This window comes from Mesoplodon mirus (genome assembly GCF_964341445.2).
Source record: "Mesoplodon mirus genome assembly, chromosome: 4".
Classification (NCBI taxonomy): Eukaryota; Metazoa; Chordata; class Mammalia; order Artiodactyla; family Ziphiidae; genus Mesoplodon; species Mesoplodon mirus.
In genome coordinates, this window is record NC_138979.1 from 150,723,561 (window position 1) to 150,741,481 (window position 17,921).

General features: G+C 39.1%; 1 protein-coding gene across 5 annotated transcripts in view; it reads right to left on the bottom strand.

The window, feature by feature from the left end:
* Window positions 1-17,921, bottom strand: part of LOC309803531 (WD repeat-containing protein 89) — a 104,048-nt gene that overhangs the window by 24,055 nt on the left and 62,072 nt on the right. The window contains exons 1-2 of one of the 5 annotated variants that reach the window (XR_014293963.1): window positions 10,368-10,621; window positions 940-1,068 (exon numbers count right to left, since the gene is read on the bottom strand). The exons of 1 other annotated variant lie outside the window; for it this stretch is intronic. The gene's annotated coding sequence lies outside the window, so the exon portion shown is untranslated. Of the gene's footprint in view, window positions 1-939; window positions 1,069-10,367; window positions 10,622-12,245; window positions 12,326-17,921 lie in introns of those variants that run through there. 3 more of the 5 variants (XM_082619899.1, XM_082619901.1, XM_082619900.1) reach the window with 3 other exon arrangements.

The following is a 17,921-nucleotide window of genomic DNA, read 5'->3' on the forward strand; positions in this document are numbered from 1 at the left end:
GGAAATCCTTAATTACAGCCCTAATTTTTTGGTCTTTGTCCATGGGGCGTAGGAAATCTAGGGCAGTTTTTAGTAGGATGCTCAGAAGGTCTCATTTTGAAAAAGAAGATCTTAATGGGCTCAGTTTGGTGAGGAACGAAAGTAAATTCAGACAGAGGAGAGACTCAGGAAGGGGCAAGGAGGGATACAGAGGAGGTGGAACAGTGGGGTTAGAAAGGACCTTGGTTAGCACTGAGGAAAAGGGCTCTGGAATTTTTTTATCCATCTTTGGTTGTTTATTTTGCTTCAGTCAATGTAGAAATAAGGAGGCAATTTTAGAATCCTGAATGTTTAGTAGCCTCTAGATACCAATTAAAATAACAATCCCACTCAGATTGCTTAATATTGTAGCCATGGTCTTCTAACTTAGTTCAAAGAAAACAAGTTTGGGGAGATCAAAGTTTCCACAAAATGATAATTGGAGTTCTATGTTATCCTCTGTAAGATTGGTCTATTTAGTCAAACATGCACATGAGGAAGGACCATAATTTTTTTAACATAAAACTGGCTAGGGGGCTTCCCTGGTGGCGCAGTGGTTGAGAGTCCGCCTGCCGATGCAGGGGACACGGGTTCGTGCCCCGGTCCGGGAAGATCCCACATGCCGCGGAGCTGCTGGGCCCGTGAGCTATTGCCCGAGTCTACGCATCCAGAGCCTGTGCTCCGCAACGGGGGAGGCCGCAACAGTGAGAGGCCCGCGTACCGCAAAAAAAAAAACAAAAAACAAAAAACTGGCTAGGATTCCCCAAGGGGGAGGCCACCTTTAGTACATTCAGATGACTAGATAAAATTAGCAGAAACAAAAGAGTACTTACCAGAAAGACAATCTGTCTCTATCTAGACTTTGAATAAAGTAAGACAGCTCAACCAAAAAGAGGTAGCTTGAGATCTGAGAGGACTTACCAAACTGAAAGTTACAGCGACTCACAGAAGCAAACAGTGCAAAGGACTCAAGTGCAGGAACCTCACTTGATCCCAGAAGTTCAAGTGGTTGGCGCCTTCAGATCACTTATGACACCATGCAATGTCAACCTAAAAGAAAAGAGGTAAGCTGAGGCAAACTCGAGTTACCGAAAATCGAGTTTATCCTGGAGTAGCAGAGATATTGCAGTTCAGGACATGCATGCTGCAGTAAGCTACAGGTGAGTCCACTGAAGGTTTAGGCTGGGTTGCATTTATGGGCAAGGAGTGCAAAAGGGGAGGGTCCAATTAGGGGCCATGCAGAGTTCACTGGCTCAAAGATGGGGAGAGATTCATGGGTCAGAGGTTAAGGTTCACTCTTTTGTAAATCAGGCATTTATGGGAAATCAGTCTCTCAGTCTTTAAGTTTCATTGTTCTGAGAGCACAAGTGTGAGATTCTCCATTCCATATCCTTCAATTCCATTTTAGATTAAAATCCTTTTACAGTTTTATCCACATCAGGCTGGAGGGACGTATGGGGGGATGTAAAATAGATATTTGGATACATCAGTTTACAGCTCTGGAGGAAAGTATAAAACTGGGTCATCAGACTATAGGAAATAGGCAGTAATTAAAAACTAGGGAATTGGATGAAACTCGCGAAGGGGAATTATACAGAATGATATAAAACAACAGGTCAAGAATGGAATCCTGAGGGCTTCCCTGGTGGAGCAGTGGTTAAGAATCCGCCTGCCAATGCAGAGGACACGGGTTCGAGCCCTGGTCTGGGAAGTTCGCGGCATGTGGGATCTAACTAAGCCCATGCGCCACAACTACTGAGCCTGCACTCTACAGCCCGCAAGCCACAACTACTGAAGCCTGCACGCCCTAGAGCCCATGCTCCACAACAAGAGAGGCCACCGCAATGAGAAGCCCATGCACCGCAGCAAAGAGTAGTCACCACTCGCCACAACTAGAGAAAGCACACGTGGAGAAATGAAGACCCAATGCCACCATACATACATACACACATACACACATACATACATACATAAATATAAATTAGGGGGGAAAAAAAAGAATGGAACCCTGAAACACCAGTTAAAGAAATGGGCAGAGGAAAAATAAAAACTATAAAGGAGACAAAAAAAAAAAAAGAACCAGAAGAACCTCAGAAAAGTGGCCAAACAATAGACAGCTAGTATTAACTGATTAATAACTAGGTTCCTGTATCAGTCTCTTCACATGCACTGCTTCATTTAACCCTACCAATAACCCTAGAAAATAATCTTTTTATTACTGCTTTTTAGGTGAGGAAACTGAGGCTTAGAGAAATAGGTATTGCACAGTAGTTGAGAGAATGGGTATACCGCCAGACTGTCAGGGTTCAAATTCTGGCTTCACCAGCTGCATAGCACAGGGAGATCAGCTCCATGCTTTGTGACCACCTAGAGGAGTGGGATAGGGAGGGTAAGAGGGAGACGCAAGAGGGAGGGGATATGGGGATATATGTATATGTAGAGCTGATTCACTTTGTTATAAAGCAGAAACTAACACACCATTGTAAAGCAATTATACTCCAATAAAGATGTTAAAAAAAAATTCTGGCTTCACTAGTTATGTGTTTCAGCTTCCTGTTCTTTAGACAGAGGTTAACAGTTCCAACCTAACAGGGTTGTTATAAGATATAAACTAATTACTACATGTTAGGTGCTCAGAATGATGCCTGGCCCGGAAGAACAGGAAGTGCCAGCACAGAGAACTTCAAAGAAATGCAAGTGTCAAACGATAGACTTGCAGAATAACCTATTAGATTTTACATATATATATATATATACATATCCCCCATGCTGTTAACCATGATAACTGACATCAAACTGAATATATACACTGGAGGGAGTGGGGGCAGGGAGACAAGCAGACTAGATACTTCTACGGTGAATTCACAGTATGAAATGTTCTCCCCAAAAGTCACCAAACAGAAAGATGCTTTAACACTTTAGCATACTAATAATTCTTTTAATTTCCACTGTTAACCAGTGCCTGAAATAAGGTTAAGCCAGAATGAAGCTTCCTAATACTGGAGAGCTTATAATCATGTCCACATATCTCTCATACAAAAGGCAACAGTTTATAAATATTTATAAATTGATAGCTAAAGATATCTTCTTTTACATTTTGAAGTATAGATTCACTATTTACTATTCCAAATTATATGAGTATCCAAAAGGGATCTATTGCAATAGAAATCAAAACAGTGGTAAAAACCCTTAAACATAAATATTTATAGCTTTATATTCGTGTAAAGATTCAATAGGACAGACCAGTTCTCTTAACCACTTTGCGCCATATCACGGGAAGATGAGAATCTAGTTAAGTTCTAAACTCATTTCCTTTCCTCTGAACACAGTGAAAGATCCTGATATCAGAGAAATAACCAACAAAAGGCATAATTCTTGAACCATGCTACAAAAGCCGGATATTAAGAGGAAAAAAAAAATTCCACACTTACTGTATAGATCTGATGTGAAGGCTAAAAAGGACTGGAAATAATGTACTGTCAAGTTTAACTTTACTAAACATAAAGACTTAAGCTGCCAAATTCTTTTTTAATACTCGCCTTCTTTGCTCATGGCACTGATGACTACTGCCATCGAGCAACAGGTGCAGAAATTAGAGAATGACAAAAAACATCATTCAGGACTTAATTACAAAGTCTCCAAACAGAATAAATTTCCACTGTTACCCAGGATAACTGAGATTTTCTTAAGTTGTTTTTTCCTCTTCACCTGGCAATATAAATTCCTACCTCTATGTGAACTCCTAGATTTTATCCTCAACCCTGATCTTTCTTCAAAATTCCAATCCTATATTTATGTCTGCCTAGACCTCTACCCCTGAACGTGTTGCCAAAACTTCAAATTAAATACACTCAAAATGTAACTCAAACCTATATTCTCCATCTCTGTTAAGTGCACCATCTTCTCAGTCACCAAGGCTCAAAATCTCAGAATGACCTTTGATTAAAGGGAGGCAAATGACAAGATTCCCCTAGCTAATAAAGCCTACCTTGAAAATCGCCCTTTACATCCATCTCCTCAGTTTGTCCTGCCACTATCCTCCTGTTTTCCATTACCTCTCGCCTGCAACTGCAATAACCTCCTCTGTGCCTGATACAGAGCATGACAGGAAACACCTGACTTAACATCTGATTCCTGGCCAAAGATGTCAAGAACGGGAAAATTTCTTACCTCCCACACGAGAAATACCATGTGAGAGTTTTGTTCTTAGAAGCCAACTTCATGTTGTAAAAAATATTGACACTCAGTATATCAGAAATAAAAGCAAATATAGATTTCACCAACATTTCTTAAGTATATAAAACTAAACACTTAATTTTTATAAAGTATGACATACATTCTTTTGTTGTTTCTGCATGAACTGCAGATGTTTGAACATGTGAATTACACACTATATTTTATAGCAAGCCCAGACTCATCAATACTTTAATAGGCTAGGCAAAATATTTTCCCCACAATACAACTGCAAAAGAGTTGCTACTCTCTCCAAGAAGCCTACCTCATTTTCTTGAGTTATCTAGATAATACCCATGCTTCAAGATATAGCTCAAATTCTAGCAGTACTACAAAATCTTTCTTAACTCAGCCTAAAGTGAGTTTCTACTTCCTCTGAATGCCAAAAGATCAACTGTTATTCATTTAGCAATCATATACCAAATATACTAAAGTGTTATTTATCTCTAGTTATATGTTCTATATATTTATATTTGCTTCTTTCTCCAGTATAAAGTATAAACTTCTTAAGGACAGGAACCATATTTTCCAATTCTCTAATATCAATCCTCCACCAGCCTGAGACTAACTCCACAGCTTACCTCACGAAATGCTACTTCCTATGAGGAGTATAAAAATATAAACACACACAAAACACACTCAATAGAGGCAGGCAGGAGGCAAAGATAAGGAACTGCACATAGATGTAAAACAATGACAGTCAAAGACAGGAAACACACACGCACACGCACGCACGTGCACACACACACACACACACAGACCAAGCTTTAGAAGCAGCTATCCCTTTTGTGGAGAAATTAAATAGTAATAATATTATCAATATTGATAAAACATCCATAACCACAGTTTAGAGGTAAATTCACTCAACCTCCTAACATCATAGAAAGCACCAGGAAGGCATAACTGAGGAAGCTAAGGAAAGGGCTAGGATTTGGGAACATCACCTTACCATCTTACACAGTACCCTATAGGCAGAAAGTATTCAACAAACACCTGATGGTTTGAATGCAATTTAATAACTAGATCTACAAACCCAAATTTCAGACCAGTATGTTCAAAATGCAACTCTTCTTTCACAAAATACTTTACGGGATCAAACTAACTCAAAATTCCAGTATAATGCACTAAATACTATGTGCTTTGCTTATATGATACAAACGTGCTTTTGATGCCAAAAAGATACATCCACATTATAATCTTTCAAGATTTTAAAAAATAACCCAATGATTCATAAAATTGTATTCTTCCTATTTTTATAATGGCTCAGGGTATTTGTGTGATTTTCAGGCTCCCTTCTTAGTTCCTAAGAAATAACTTCAATTTGACTTTACAACCTCGGGGTGGGGTGGGGGCAGGGGAAGGGAAAGTTTGGAAAGAATAAAATAGTTCTGCAAAAATAATTCAGTGCTACACTAAATACACATTTATGATAGGCTAATGAAATCACAGTGGCGCAGTGGTTAAGAATCCGCCTGGCAATGTAGGGGACACAGGTTCCAGCCCTGGTCCAGGAAGATCCCACATGCCGCGGAGCAACTAAGCCCGTGTGCCATGACTACTGAGCCTGAGCTCTAGAGCCCGCGAGCCACAACTACTGAGCCCACGTGCCACAACTACTGAAGCCCGCGTGCCTAGAGCCGGTGCTCCGCAACAAGAGAAGCCACCACAATGAGAAGCCCACGCACCACAACGAAGAGTAGCCCCCGCTCACTGCAACTAGAGAAAGCCCACGCACAGCAACTTAGACCCAACACAGCCAAAATTTAAATAATTAATTAATTAAAAATAACAACAACAAACACTAACCACTATGAAAACTTTAGCTGCAGTATCTATTCTTTCTTCCTTTCTTGAAAACAGATGCCTGTCATGCATGCTAACAACTTTAGGTCTGAGTAATACAGGGCTGAAGGATTCATGAAGAAACGGAAGCAGTCTGACAGAATTAGAACCAAGATAAAAATACTCTAACAAGCAGCCAAGAATTGGAAACACAATGGAAAACAAAGGAACGTGTCTCTGAGATGGACCTAGTCAATATGAGTGAACTGAAAGGTGTTAAAGGTGGAAATGAAGGCAGTGTTTTTATGGGAAGTAAGGAGGCTTACTTTTTTTTTTTTGCATGTGACCTTCAGTAAATCACAGATCCAATCTGAATCTTGGTTGCCTCACATTTCCACTTGTTCTGTTTACTGATACTTTTGTATGCATCAGTGACATTAACAGTAACTAAGACATAATGTACTCTTGTTATAATCCAGGCACTGTTCTAAATGCCTTATATGCATTATATCTCATTTAACCTTCCAGACAGCCCTACAAAGTAGGTACACTTACTTCTCCCATTTTATATAATTAGGAAGTAAAGCTTAGAAAAGGTAGGTGATATGCCAGAGGTCACTGTGCTCACAAATGCATAGCAGGGACTGGAACTCAAAACTGGTTTCAGAGCCCACACTCTTAAATACTTTCTTATACTGCCTCTCAAATGATATAAAGGAAATATTTTACAGAGCATTCTTAAATGGCCATTCAAATGTAAAGTCCTGTTATAATTCTTATTTGCACTAATCAAAATGACTTCATACAACCAAGCAACAAAAAGTTAAAAGATTTAAAGCATAAATATGTGGAAGGCCTTAACAAAGTTTTTTAAGACAGTGGTAATATCAATGATGTGAAATCCAGTGCAAATTTTAGCTGAATGGATGTGTAAATTTCCAAGTATTTATAGGCTTAGAGACTTAAAATATCAGCTACAAGATATAATTTAAAATATAAGCCATCCCCTAGAGCTTTTTCTCTTTTAGCTATTATTTCACATTAATACTTGATGAATGATACTGAATAAAATCATTAAGGAAGGAATTTATTTAATAGTGTTTGTCAGGCACTGTTTTAAGCACTTCACAAATATTTACTCATTTAATCCTAACAGCCTACAAAGTAGTTATAACTGGAGCCAGTATTCAACTCAGGTCGTCAGGTTTAAGGATCTATGCTCTTAACCACTAGCTCCATTGCAATTCAAGAAATGGTGAAATTCTTCTTTTTTTTTTTTAGGCCAATAAAAAGTACTAATGATCAGGATGAATGTCCACAAAGAGAATGGAGCCATCACTTACCTCAGCATACATACTAATACAAAGGAACATGTAAAAGAAATATATTAACTGATATGGTAAACTAATCTACACTATCAGGAAAAGTTATTAGTCTTTGGAAGAAGAGGTTTCTTTTAATTTTCCTATGAAATTGTACTGTTAGCAAACCAAAGGAATGAAATTGGGAAAATAATATTAATTAACACTAATATTAATTTAAAAGACTTGATAGACAGGATTTTTATCATTTTTTGGTCCAGTCATCTTATGAAGCAGCAAAAAACTTAAAAAAAAGAAATCACATGAACTAGTGGATTTCACAATAGAATTCATGCTAAATTTGAACCCTTTTAAGGTATAACAGATACTTAATACAACCTTATATTTTGTTTATGAAAGAATTACATTTTTCAAAGGACTAAAGTATTTGTTATTTCATCTGTTTCTCACAACTCCAAGAGTTAAGTAGGAGAAGTACTATTATTCTTATTTTACAAATACAAAACTTAAGCTCAGAAAAGTTAAATATTTTGCATGGTCTAGATATACCTTCTGACTCCAAGTGCTTCTTCTATTACATCATGCTGCCAAAAATTTAAGCTTTATACTTTTCAAGTTGTTTCAAAGCCAAGAAAATTTGGAAAATATACAGCAGAAAACATAATGAAGTTTTATGGTCGTTAAAATGTAAAGAGATTTGCTAAAAATCTCACTATTTTATGATGTACAAGTTATCTAGCTGAAATGATGAACAAATTAATTCAGCCAAAATGAACTTGGAACCCAAGAAAAATCTTCATTTAAAGCTAAGTGATAGGGAGTTACTTACACACACACACACACACACACAACGTAACTGAATCCAATTTTAAATGCATAAATGCGAAATAACGTAACTCTACAATAATACTATTTTTCAGGAAGTAAAAAAAAAATCACTTCTAACTACCATTCATCTCAATCACTTAAATGCTAACTTCCCAGAGATTAACCGTTTCAAAGATAGTTTTTAAAAATGTTCATTCCGGGACATCCCTGGTGGCGCAGTGGTTAGGAATCTGCCTGCCAATGTAGGTGACATGGGTTTGAGCCCTCGTCCGGGAAGATCCCACATGCCGCAGAGCAACTAAGCTCATGCGCCACAACTACTGAACCTGCGCTCTAGAGCCCGCGAGCCACAACTACTGAAGCCCGTGCGCCTAGAGCCCATGCTCCGCAACAAGAGAAGTCACTGCAATGAGAAGCCTGCGCACCACAATGAAGAGTAGCCCCCACTCACCGCAACTAGAGAAAGCATGCAAGCAGCAATGAAGACCCAACACAGCCAAAAATAAATAAATTTATCTTTAAAAATTTTTTTAATGTTCATTCCTCTATATCTATTTCACCTGAATTACTACCTAGCCAAGGAACAGAGAAGGCTGGTGAACCAAATAGGAACATTTAACAAATAAGTGAAATAGCTTAGGTTTGGATTATCAGTTATATAATTAATTATCGAGAAAACACCCAATAAACTGTACCTTAAGTGCACAAAAATAAAAATGCTGTAGCTATAAACTGTGTACTATACCCTCACAGCCCTAAGTTAGGTGGTGGACCACCCACATTGGACTTGCAAAGACGGCCTAAAACTAGTCTTGTGATCATTAGCTTGACACCACTTTGAGGGAATAAAAGCACTAAAGAAGCTGATAAAGAATTTTTTTGGAATAAGTTATTTGTGGAAAAATATTACAGAATTTTTTCCTCAGGCCCACTTTACCATGCACAAGAGTGGTACAAACTCAGACCTTTTTTTAAAATTTCTTTTTAAAAATTATTATTTTTTATTGGCGTAGAGTTGATTTACAATGTTGTGTTACTTTATGCTGTACAGCAAAGTGAATCTGTTATACATATACATATAACCACTCTTTTTTAGATTCTTTACAGTCAAACTCAGACCTTGATCTGGTACCCTGTAGACTGCTGATACAAGAGCCATGCCTGGAAAAGTCCAAGAGACTGTGGCTGGATACCTGCTCAAACAGAACAAGGACAAATGGGTGCATTGCACTGCATTGTTATTTATAGAGCAAAGAATGTGAGACTTTTTCTTGTGGACCTGATGATGGCAAAGGTATGGAGCCAGCAAAAAAAGAACTTTGTGTAATAGGTTTGTCTAGAGGCATTTGGACGCCAAGAGTTCACGGGGTGAAGAAACTAAAGGCTGGAAACTAAGGGCTGAGGATAAGTCTTAAGAAGTTGACTACAGGTATTGCCCATTGTAGCAGACTGCTAACTCATCAGCAGATCACTAGGGTAGGCACACAACTAGACTGGTTAGGTGTGGCTATGTGACAGAGTTTTAGCCAAAAGAACCTGAGAAAAAGCAATGTAGGTCACTTCTAGGCCTGGCCCACAGAAATGTCCCACATGTGCTTCTCCTTGCCCTTAACCCTTCCATCTCCATGCAAAAAGCACAGAGACTGTTACAGAGTAGTTCTTATATAGTGAATGCCTACTTGAAGCTGGGTCCTTTCGTATTTTATCTTATTCCAACATATCCATACTGGGTGGAATGGTAACAAACCCAACTCATCAGATTCTGTCTCCTGAGAATTATTAATTCCAGCCAGACATGAGAGCAACAGATTATTACCTTCTTCTGAAGATAACAACAAAAAACTGAAGTCATCAGACCTACTAACTCCCTGCTGGGGGGACTAGAGGATATCAATCATGAGGGACTATCAGTCCAGTTCTCCAAGAAGCCTAGTGCATATTCTAGCCTTAGGAGCAATGAGACTCAGCGTATTTAGTTGCATAAATGGCTTCCTTATAATAAATCCCCATCACCTGAGGTCATGCTTCTTAAACTAGGGGACACACCTATGACTATAGTAAACTGGCTATTATAAGAAGCCACAAAATAAACTGTCTATCTCTGTAGAACAGCAATGTTATGATGTGGCAATAGTTCAAAATAGTATCAAATACAAATATAATGAAATTGAATGCAATACTCACATGAATTTTTAAGGTAGAAGATTAGAATATAAAGAAATTTCACTCTTCTAAGGGGTTAATTCAGGCTTTGTATTCACATTATCACAGGAATGTTCATTTACCTCTTCTGTTTTCCAGGGGAAAAGCTGAAGTACCAACCTATGGTAAATTAGAAGGGTCTTTTCACAGCAATCCAGAAGTCTTTTTTTTTTTTTTCTCTTACAGCATATCCTACTAGACTTTAAGCTGCACTAGGATAGGATGTGTTTTACTCTTCTTTATACCCTTTGTGGCAAGCTAAAAATAATGCACCCCCAAAACATCCAAGCTCTAATTCCTGGAACCTATGAATGTTTCCTTATACATCAAAAGGGATTTTGTAATTAAGCTAAGGATCTTGAGATGGAGAGATTATTCTGGATTATCTAGATGGGACCTAAGTATAAACACAAGTGCCCCCACTAAGACGAAAGCAGACGGATTTGACTACGGAAGAGAAGGTGATATGATTACGGAAGCAGAGATTGAAGTGATGTGCTTTTAAAATGAAGGAGCCACAAGCCAAGGAATTTAAGAGGCTACCAGAAGCTGAAAAAGGCAAGGAAATGGGACCTCCCTTCAGAGTCTCCAAAAGTAATCAGAACTCAGAAAAGCAGTTAAATGAGCTGATCTACTTTTGCTTTATGCTATCTACAGTAGTCTGAGGAAAGAATACAAACCAGACAAGTACCACTTCTGCATTCACAGGGAATACTATCCTGAACCCTGGATAAGCAGATAAGTGGGCCACATATGCTTAAGAGGTATTTCACACTCAAGTGGTACTAGGCTGCATGTTATCCACTGTATGTGTGTATATATAGAATACTTTAATTATAATATATATTGCATATTAATGATAATCTAGCTTCCACAGAAAGAATTTGAAAAGCAGAAAACTGTCATATGTAGTTAACATCAGTAATTTATACATATTATATCATTTGATCCTCACGACACCAGGAAGTAGACAAGTCTGGAATTGATTTCAATTCTGCAGTGGAGGAAGCGGCGGCTGAGAAGGTGACTTGCCCAAAGGTTAGTAAATGGCTCCTACTCTGAAGTCTTTCTACTAGATCATTTTACCTCGATAACATCAATCGATTTACTTCTAGGTATGTTGTATTAACTTCTAAAATAACTTCAAGTTAGGAAGGAAAACAAGACCAACATTTTACAAGCAATATCATATTTAAATTTTACGTGCATGGAAGCCGAATGTCACACTCAATTAAGTGGTCAGAGAAAAGCTGAAGAGAACACGTGGACGAGTAACTTAACATATCTGTTTCTTCGCATGAAAACGAGAACCGTAACAGTACCTAACCCTTTAGATGTTGCTGTGTGGATTAAATGAGATAATACACGTAAAGTGCCTATTATAGTAGCTAGTCTCAGAGTTCGAACTATATACTCCAGCACGTCTCTTTCCAAAGGAAAATCTGCTTTCTGACCCCGAAAATTAACCAACCCAGGAGGTGGGTAATTTAAGAATGCGAGGGAAGGGAATGAGGGTAGGGGAAAAATAGGTCCTGGCTACCTCTCCTTGAACACTTGACGAATAGGCGCTTTGTTTTTACTCAAGAATAACCCAGAGAAGTGCGGGGGGCGGCTTCGGCGACACCAACCTAACCCTTGGAAGGCCCGCGGGGCAGGGACAGCAGAGGCATGCATGACCCAGGGGCTGCACCAGAAGCCCCAACACGTGGTTCTCTCCTCCCAGCTCCTCCCCATTTCCCTCTGCTCCTCGTGCTACAGGCTCAGCGGCTTCGGCTTTCTACAGTCAACTGGCACTGTCGCTGCCCGTCTAGAGAGGTGCCCATCCCAGGAACCTGCCCAACTCAGTTCTGGGAAATATACCTCATCAGGGAGCCCACACCGGCTGCAGGAGAGAACTCGGCGCACAGCCTCTGCGCGGACCGGTCGACCGGAACTCCACCCTCCACCTCTCTGATTGGATAAGCGCACAAAGGAGGATGCAGAGGATTGGTCAGCAGCAGAGAGGCGGGCCATAGCCCAGGGGAAGGGAAAGAAGTTGGGCGGGGGTAGCGAAGAAGCGCCAGGGGGTGGCCTCTCTCCGGATTGGACGAATGCAAGATATCTGCGCCAGCGTAGACCCAGTTTCCGTATAGCGCTGCACAGCACTGCCTTTTACGTTACGTTAACGGAAGTTTTAACGACTTATCGTTTGTGCTGAAAGCTTAGGTTTCCTTGCTGCGTGGCCAATAAAGGGCAAGAATAAAACGAGTTCCGCCTCCTCCTCGGACGAATGGGTCCTTCCGTTGACATAGAGCGACGTGAGTTCCTTTCAGCGTTTAGACGCTAGAACTCCCACAGAGCCAGACTCGGGTAGAGAATTGCTATGTTGACCAGATAGTAACTGCGGGTGAGAAATACTTAGTAGTTCGAATCGGGCCCTGAAACACCCACATACGCTCAGAACTCGTATGATTTCAGCGTTGTAATGTGGAAGAATTAGGCCTTCTCGCGGTCCTTTGCTTGGCTGTGTCATTGGCTGAAAAAGCTGTTAATTTGAATGTAACTCCGCCTCCACCCCCAGGGAACCTTGGGATTTGAAGTATCGGGCGCAAAGATCCTATGGCTTTGAATGTGGTTGTCGCTGAGTTCTTCGTTGCTAACAACCGCTGACATTTATTGTGGTTTTCATGTGTTCCGTTGTGCTTTTTTAATCCTTTCACTTATCAGCACCATTAAAGCCAAAGGACACTTAGGAAAACTGGAAAGACTTCATGTATGTTTGTAAAGATAAATACTGGTGTTTCAAACATTCCACTACTGTGCCTGGCTCTCTGCTAGATGTTCGTAATTAACGTACTAAGCGGATACTAAGTCTTGGCTTTTTGCCTTTACAACAAAATGGTCTTTGATTTGCATATTAGTGTCCATTCGAGGATATTTGAAAAGTGCCCTAAACTTAACAGCTATCTATACTGTTTTGTCGCTGCTTACATAAATCAAGTGTTGATACGACATGAAGCAGAAGTGGCTGCTGTCTTGACAGAAAAATAGTGCTGTAATTAAAATGTCAAACGTGACCAGTTTCAGGAGGCACACACATTGTATATTATTCGAGATTGTATTATCACGTCTATTTTCAGTCTTATTGGAAACATGTTAGTTTAAGGCAGAATTTCCCTGCCTTTATTGAATCATGAACTCCTTTCACTTCTGTGAGCACATTTAGTAATGTTTCATCACTTTGTGTTTAGCAAAAGTAAAAATCAATGTATAAATACCAAAACTTTTGGAGTGGAATTTTTCCTTCCAACAAATTTTTTTCTATTTAATATGTAATACAAATTTTCATATATGTAAGAAAAGGGCTTGTTGCTGGACTAAAAATTAAGTACACTTTTAGAGGATTTAAGCCAAGCAGAAACCGCTTTTTTGACTGATGGTTGGAATAATTGCTTTTATGTTTAAAAAAATCAAATTATTTTAATTTTTTGTGTCTTGTTTGTAGATGATGAGAGAAGGTTTCAGGTTTTATTTCCAAATGAAACATGAGAAACATAACTTTTTTATAATTCTCAATAAATAGCCAAATTGTGTGTAATCACCACTATATTTCTCCTTTAAATATTTTATATGATGTACTAAGTGACATATATGGATACGAAAATCACCCTGAGACAAAAATGCAGATTTATTAGTTTTAATGCTTTCCATTAACTAACATTTTGAAAGAATTTTCCTTTTGACTCCTATTTTAAATCAGTGGTCCATTTGGGATGTTAATTAAATTCGTTTGACTAAGAATAAAAACCATTAAAAGCTGCAGGTATCAAGACTGCTACTGTCGTTAGCAGGGTTCAGCAGAGTGATAAATCAACTGAGTGACTGACTCCTAGACACATTTGGCTGATCTGTATTAACTGTCCTAAGTGCTCACTTGGAGTCTTTTGGACGCTCTCAAAGTGTTCCATTTTAAAGAGAAAAAACTTCAGTAGTTATTTTTTGTTTAACTGAGAATTTAAAAGTAGAAATTGCAACAGGCACCATTACTGCTTTTTAAGATGTGAACCCAGGAATCACCTTGGTACACCATCTGTTGGGAAATAGTTTAAGGAATGACCTCAAGGTGAGATAAATGCAAGATGACTTTTGAGATACAGGAAGAGAATAGTACAATCCCTGTTTGTAATATTTACTTTTTAATATCAACATTTTTCTTTTTCTATCTGTATTTTTAAAAATAGTGAACATGATATAACAGTATAAACTTTGAAATCTAACCATATATATGTATATATGTTTATATATATATGAATGGTTAAAAAAATTATTGAAAAATATTTGATATGAAAGGTGTGGAGGTGTTAAAGAAAAGATTATTCATGACACTTTTTAAGATGGTAAGGCAGACTTTATTCAACGGGGGCTACTGTGGTAGGGTTTTGTAATAGGGGAGAGAGCTTGGACTCAACTCTGAATACAACAGGAAAAGTGGGAATTTATAGCCCAGGAGTAGGGGATAGGGGGTCAGCGGATGGAAAATTACTATGAAGAAACATCAGGCATAGGGGGGATTATTGCTACATCACTCAACAGTATTCTTATTGAAAGCAGGTGGGTGTAATCAGACATCAACTGGGGGATAATGAAGGATGAGGCACTCAATCAGATATTGAGGGAGGGTGATTCTGGTTAAGCTGCCTTAGCAGAATTCTTGCTACAGGATTCTTTTTTTTTTTTTTTTTTTATGCGGGCCTCTCACTGTTGTGGCCTCTCCCGTTGCGGAGCACAGGCTACGGATGCGCAGGCTCAGCGGCCACGGCTCACGGGCCCAGCTGCTCCACGGCACGTGGGATCTTCCCGGACCAGGGCACGAACCTGTGTCCCCTGCATCGGCAGGCAGACTCTCAACCACTGCGCCACCAGGGAAGCCCTACAGGATTCTTAAACACTACAAGGAAGGACATGGGAGCTGAAGGTCAAGCCTAGTCAAAAGAGCACACATATATATACAGCCCACGCATACTCTTACTCCTATATATACATAAAAATATTTGTATTTGCTATTGTTAAAATATGAAGTCTGAATTACCCATAATAACTGCTTGGAAATACTCAGGCTCAATCACTATACCAGGGCTCAACCAGAGAAAAAGAATCAGTAGGAGACATATATTAAGGAATTTTTTGTGAGGAATTGACTTAACACAGTTGTAGGGGCTGGCTAGGGGATAAGTCTGAAATCTGTAGAGCAGGGTGTCAGGAGAGGCAGGCTGGAACTCTCAGGCATGAGCTGAAGTTGCAATCCACAGGCAGAATTTCTTCTGAGTACCTCAGTTCTCTTAAGGCCCTTCCACTTGATTGAATCAGGCCTACCCAGGTTATCCAGGATAATCTTTATTTAAAGTCTACTGATTATGAACGTTAATTACATCTACAAAATACCTTCACAGCAACACATAGATGAAGAACTTCAGATCATTCGTTTGAGAGTGCAGTTTCAGGCTTGGAACTCATTCCAAAGAACCATGTTTGACACTGTGTCTTGTATTTGGGGGAGTGGGTTAGTATAAGCATATAGGATATACAGACCAATTCCATTTTCCACTCTCTGGTAAAATACATCTAAAAGGAACAGCTCTACCTTCAAACTCCATTCCAGCCTACCTCTCTAACTCCCTACCTCTTTTGGCCAGCTAGTCCTTGAGATCTTGGCCTGACAGCCTACATTTGAAGTCTTTGGCTCCATTCTTTAGCACCAGGAATACTTTGCCCAACTCTTCAATCACAGAGGTTTCCCAGTAAATAAGGCCCACTCGTAGGCAGGCCGGCCTCTACTATATAAGGAGTACTTCCTGGTAAGCTACCAGGTCTAAAGCTTTTGAAAATGTCAGCAACACTGCCCTTGAAGCCAGAAGGTGGAGTGGTGGCTAAAACATCCTGTAACAGGTGCCAGCTGGTTTATACCAGTCACCATGCCCAAATTTTTTCAAGATAGTGGTGGTATTTTAACTACTTCAGTTTTAAGATGGACTTTCCTATCACCCCTTTAACTTAGACAGCTGAAAGTTGAGGAAGAGGCAGAGCTAGTACTGAAACTGATACTTATGTTGATCGAAAACACTACCTACCTCCAGAAAACCTCTCCATAGGGCTGCTCAGAAGTGGTGAATCAACTGCTTTAAGCTGTTTGTTCTCTTCCTGCCACTTTGAAGTTGAAAAGAATGAACAGACAGTAAAATAGCACACTAAATGGAGTCAAGAGGAGAAGAAAGACCAGACTATCTGACAAGCTGGTCTTTGGGTCTTCTGTTTAATTAAGAATTAGGACCATAGTTTATTTAAAGAGAGAGGTGTAGTTAGGATCAATAGGAACAGCTTAGGATCTTAATAATTGCCATGAAAATTCATTTTTTTTCTTTTTTGCTTTTCGGCCGTGCTGCGTGGCTTGTGGGATCTTAATTGCCCAACCAGGGATTGAACCCGGGCCCCGGCAGTGAAAGCTCCCAGTCCTAACCCCTGTACCACCAGGGAATTCCAATCACTTTTTTATTAGATAAGTTATGAAAGTGCCCATTTACCCATGCATGTGAAATTGATCCAGGGCCCTTCCTCAAGATCGGCTGTAAAAGGATATAGCTGAAAGAGTTATTGAATTGCTAAGATGAACGCTACTACACATTTACACTTTCTTTTTTATCGTAATTTTACTTTCCAGTTTACTTACTTTTAAAATCTGTTCAGTGTGGAAAAGTTCCATCGTATACAAAAGTAGAAAAAAATATCATGAACCCTAATGTATATGAGCCTATCACCCAACTTTAACTGATGGCTAAACTTACTTATATCTATGCTCTCACCCACATTCCCACGACATCTCCTATCTGATTATTTATAAGAAAATCCCAGCATCATTTCATTTGTAAATAGTACTCTTTGTAACTCTAAATAAGGACTTTCCCCCCCAAATGTAATACAACAGGCAGATATTTTAATAATATCTATTACTCAAAACTAGGTGTGTGATTTTGAGCAAGTTGTTTAATCTTTCTAAACCTCAAATTACTCATCAGGTGACCATATATTCCTTTCAATGGGGTTATGAAGATTAACACAGTGTAAATAAAGTGCCTAGCACAGTGCATGCCACAGTGCAGACGTTCAGGAACTGTTGGTTCAAATTCCAGCATTTGGTCTACTTTCACCACTTGCTCTGAGAGATTATAGGAAGGATGACCAAAAACAAGATGTTTGCTGAGCCCTTTAGTTGTTGAAAATTATCCTTGAAAAAAGAAAAAAACTTTAATGATAGCACTAAGAGTGTACAACAGCCAGGAAGTGGAATCTAAGAAGTTTAAATGAAGTAGATCAAAGTTATAGGCAAAGTAGAGTACCGCCCAGTAATAAGATAATTGATATGAACTTATGTGAAATACACTCGTTGACTAATCTCATATCCTTAGAGTTTTTCTTTTTTTCATGTCATCTCCAGTTGATCTATATGATGGTATAATACAAAACTATTGATCTGAGCTGTAAAAGAAATATGAAACCTTTCTG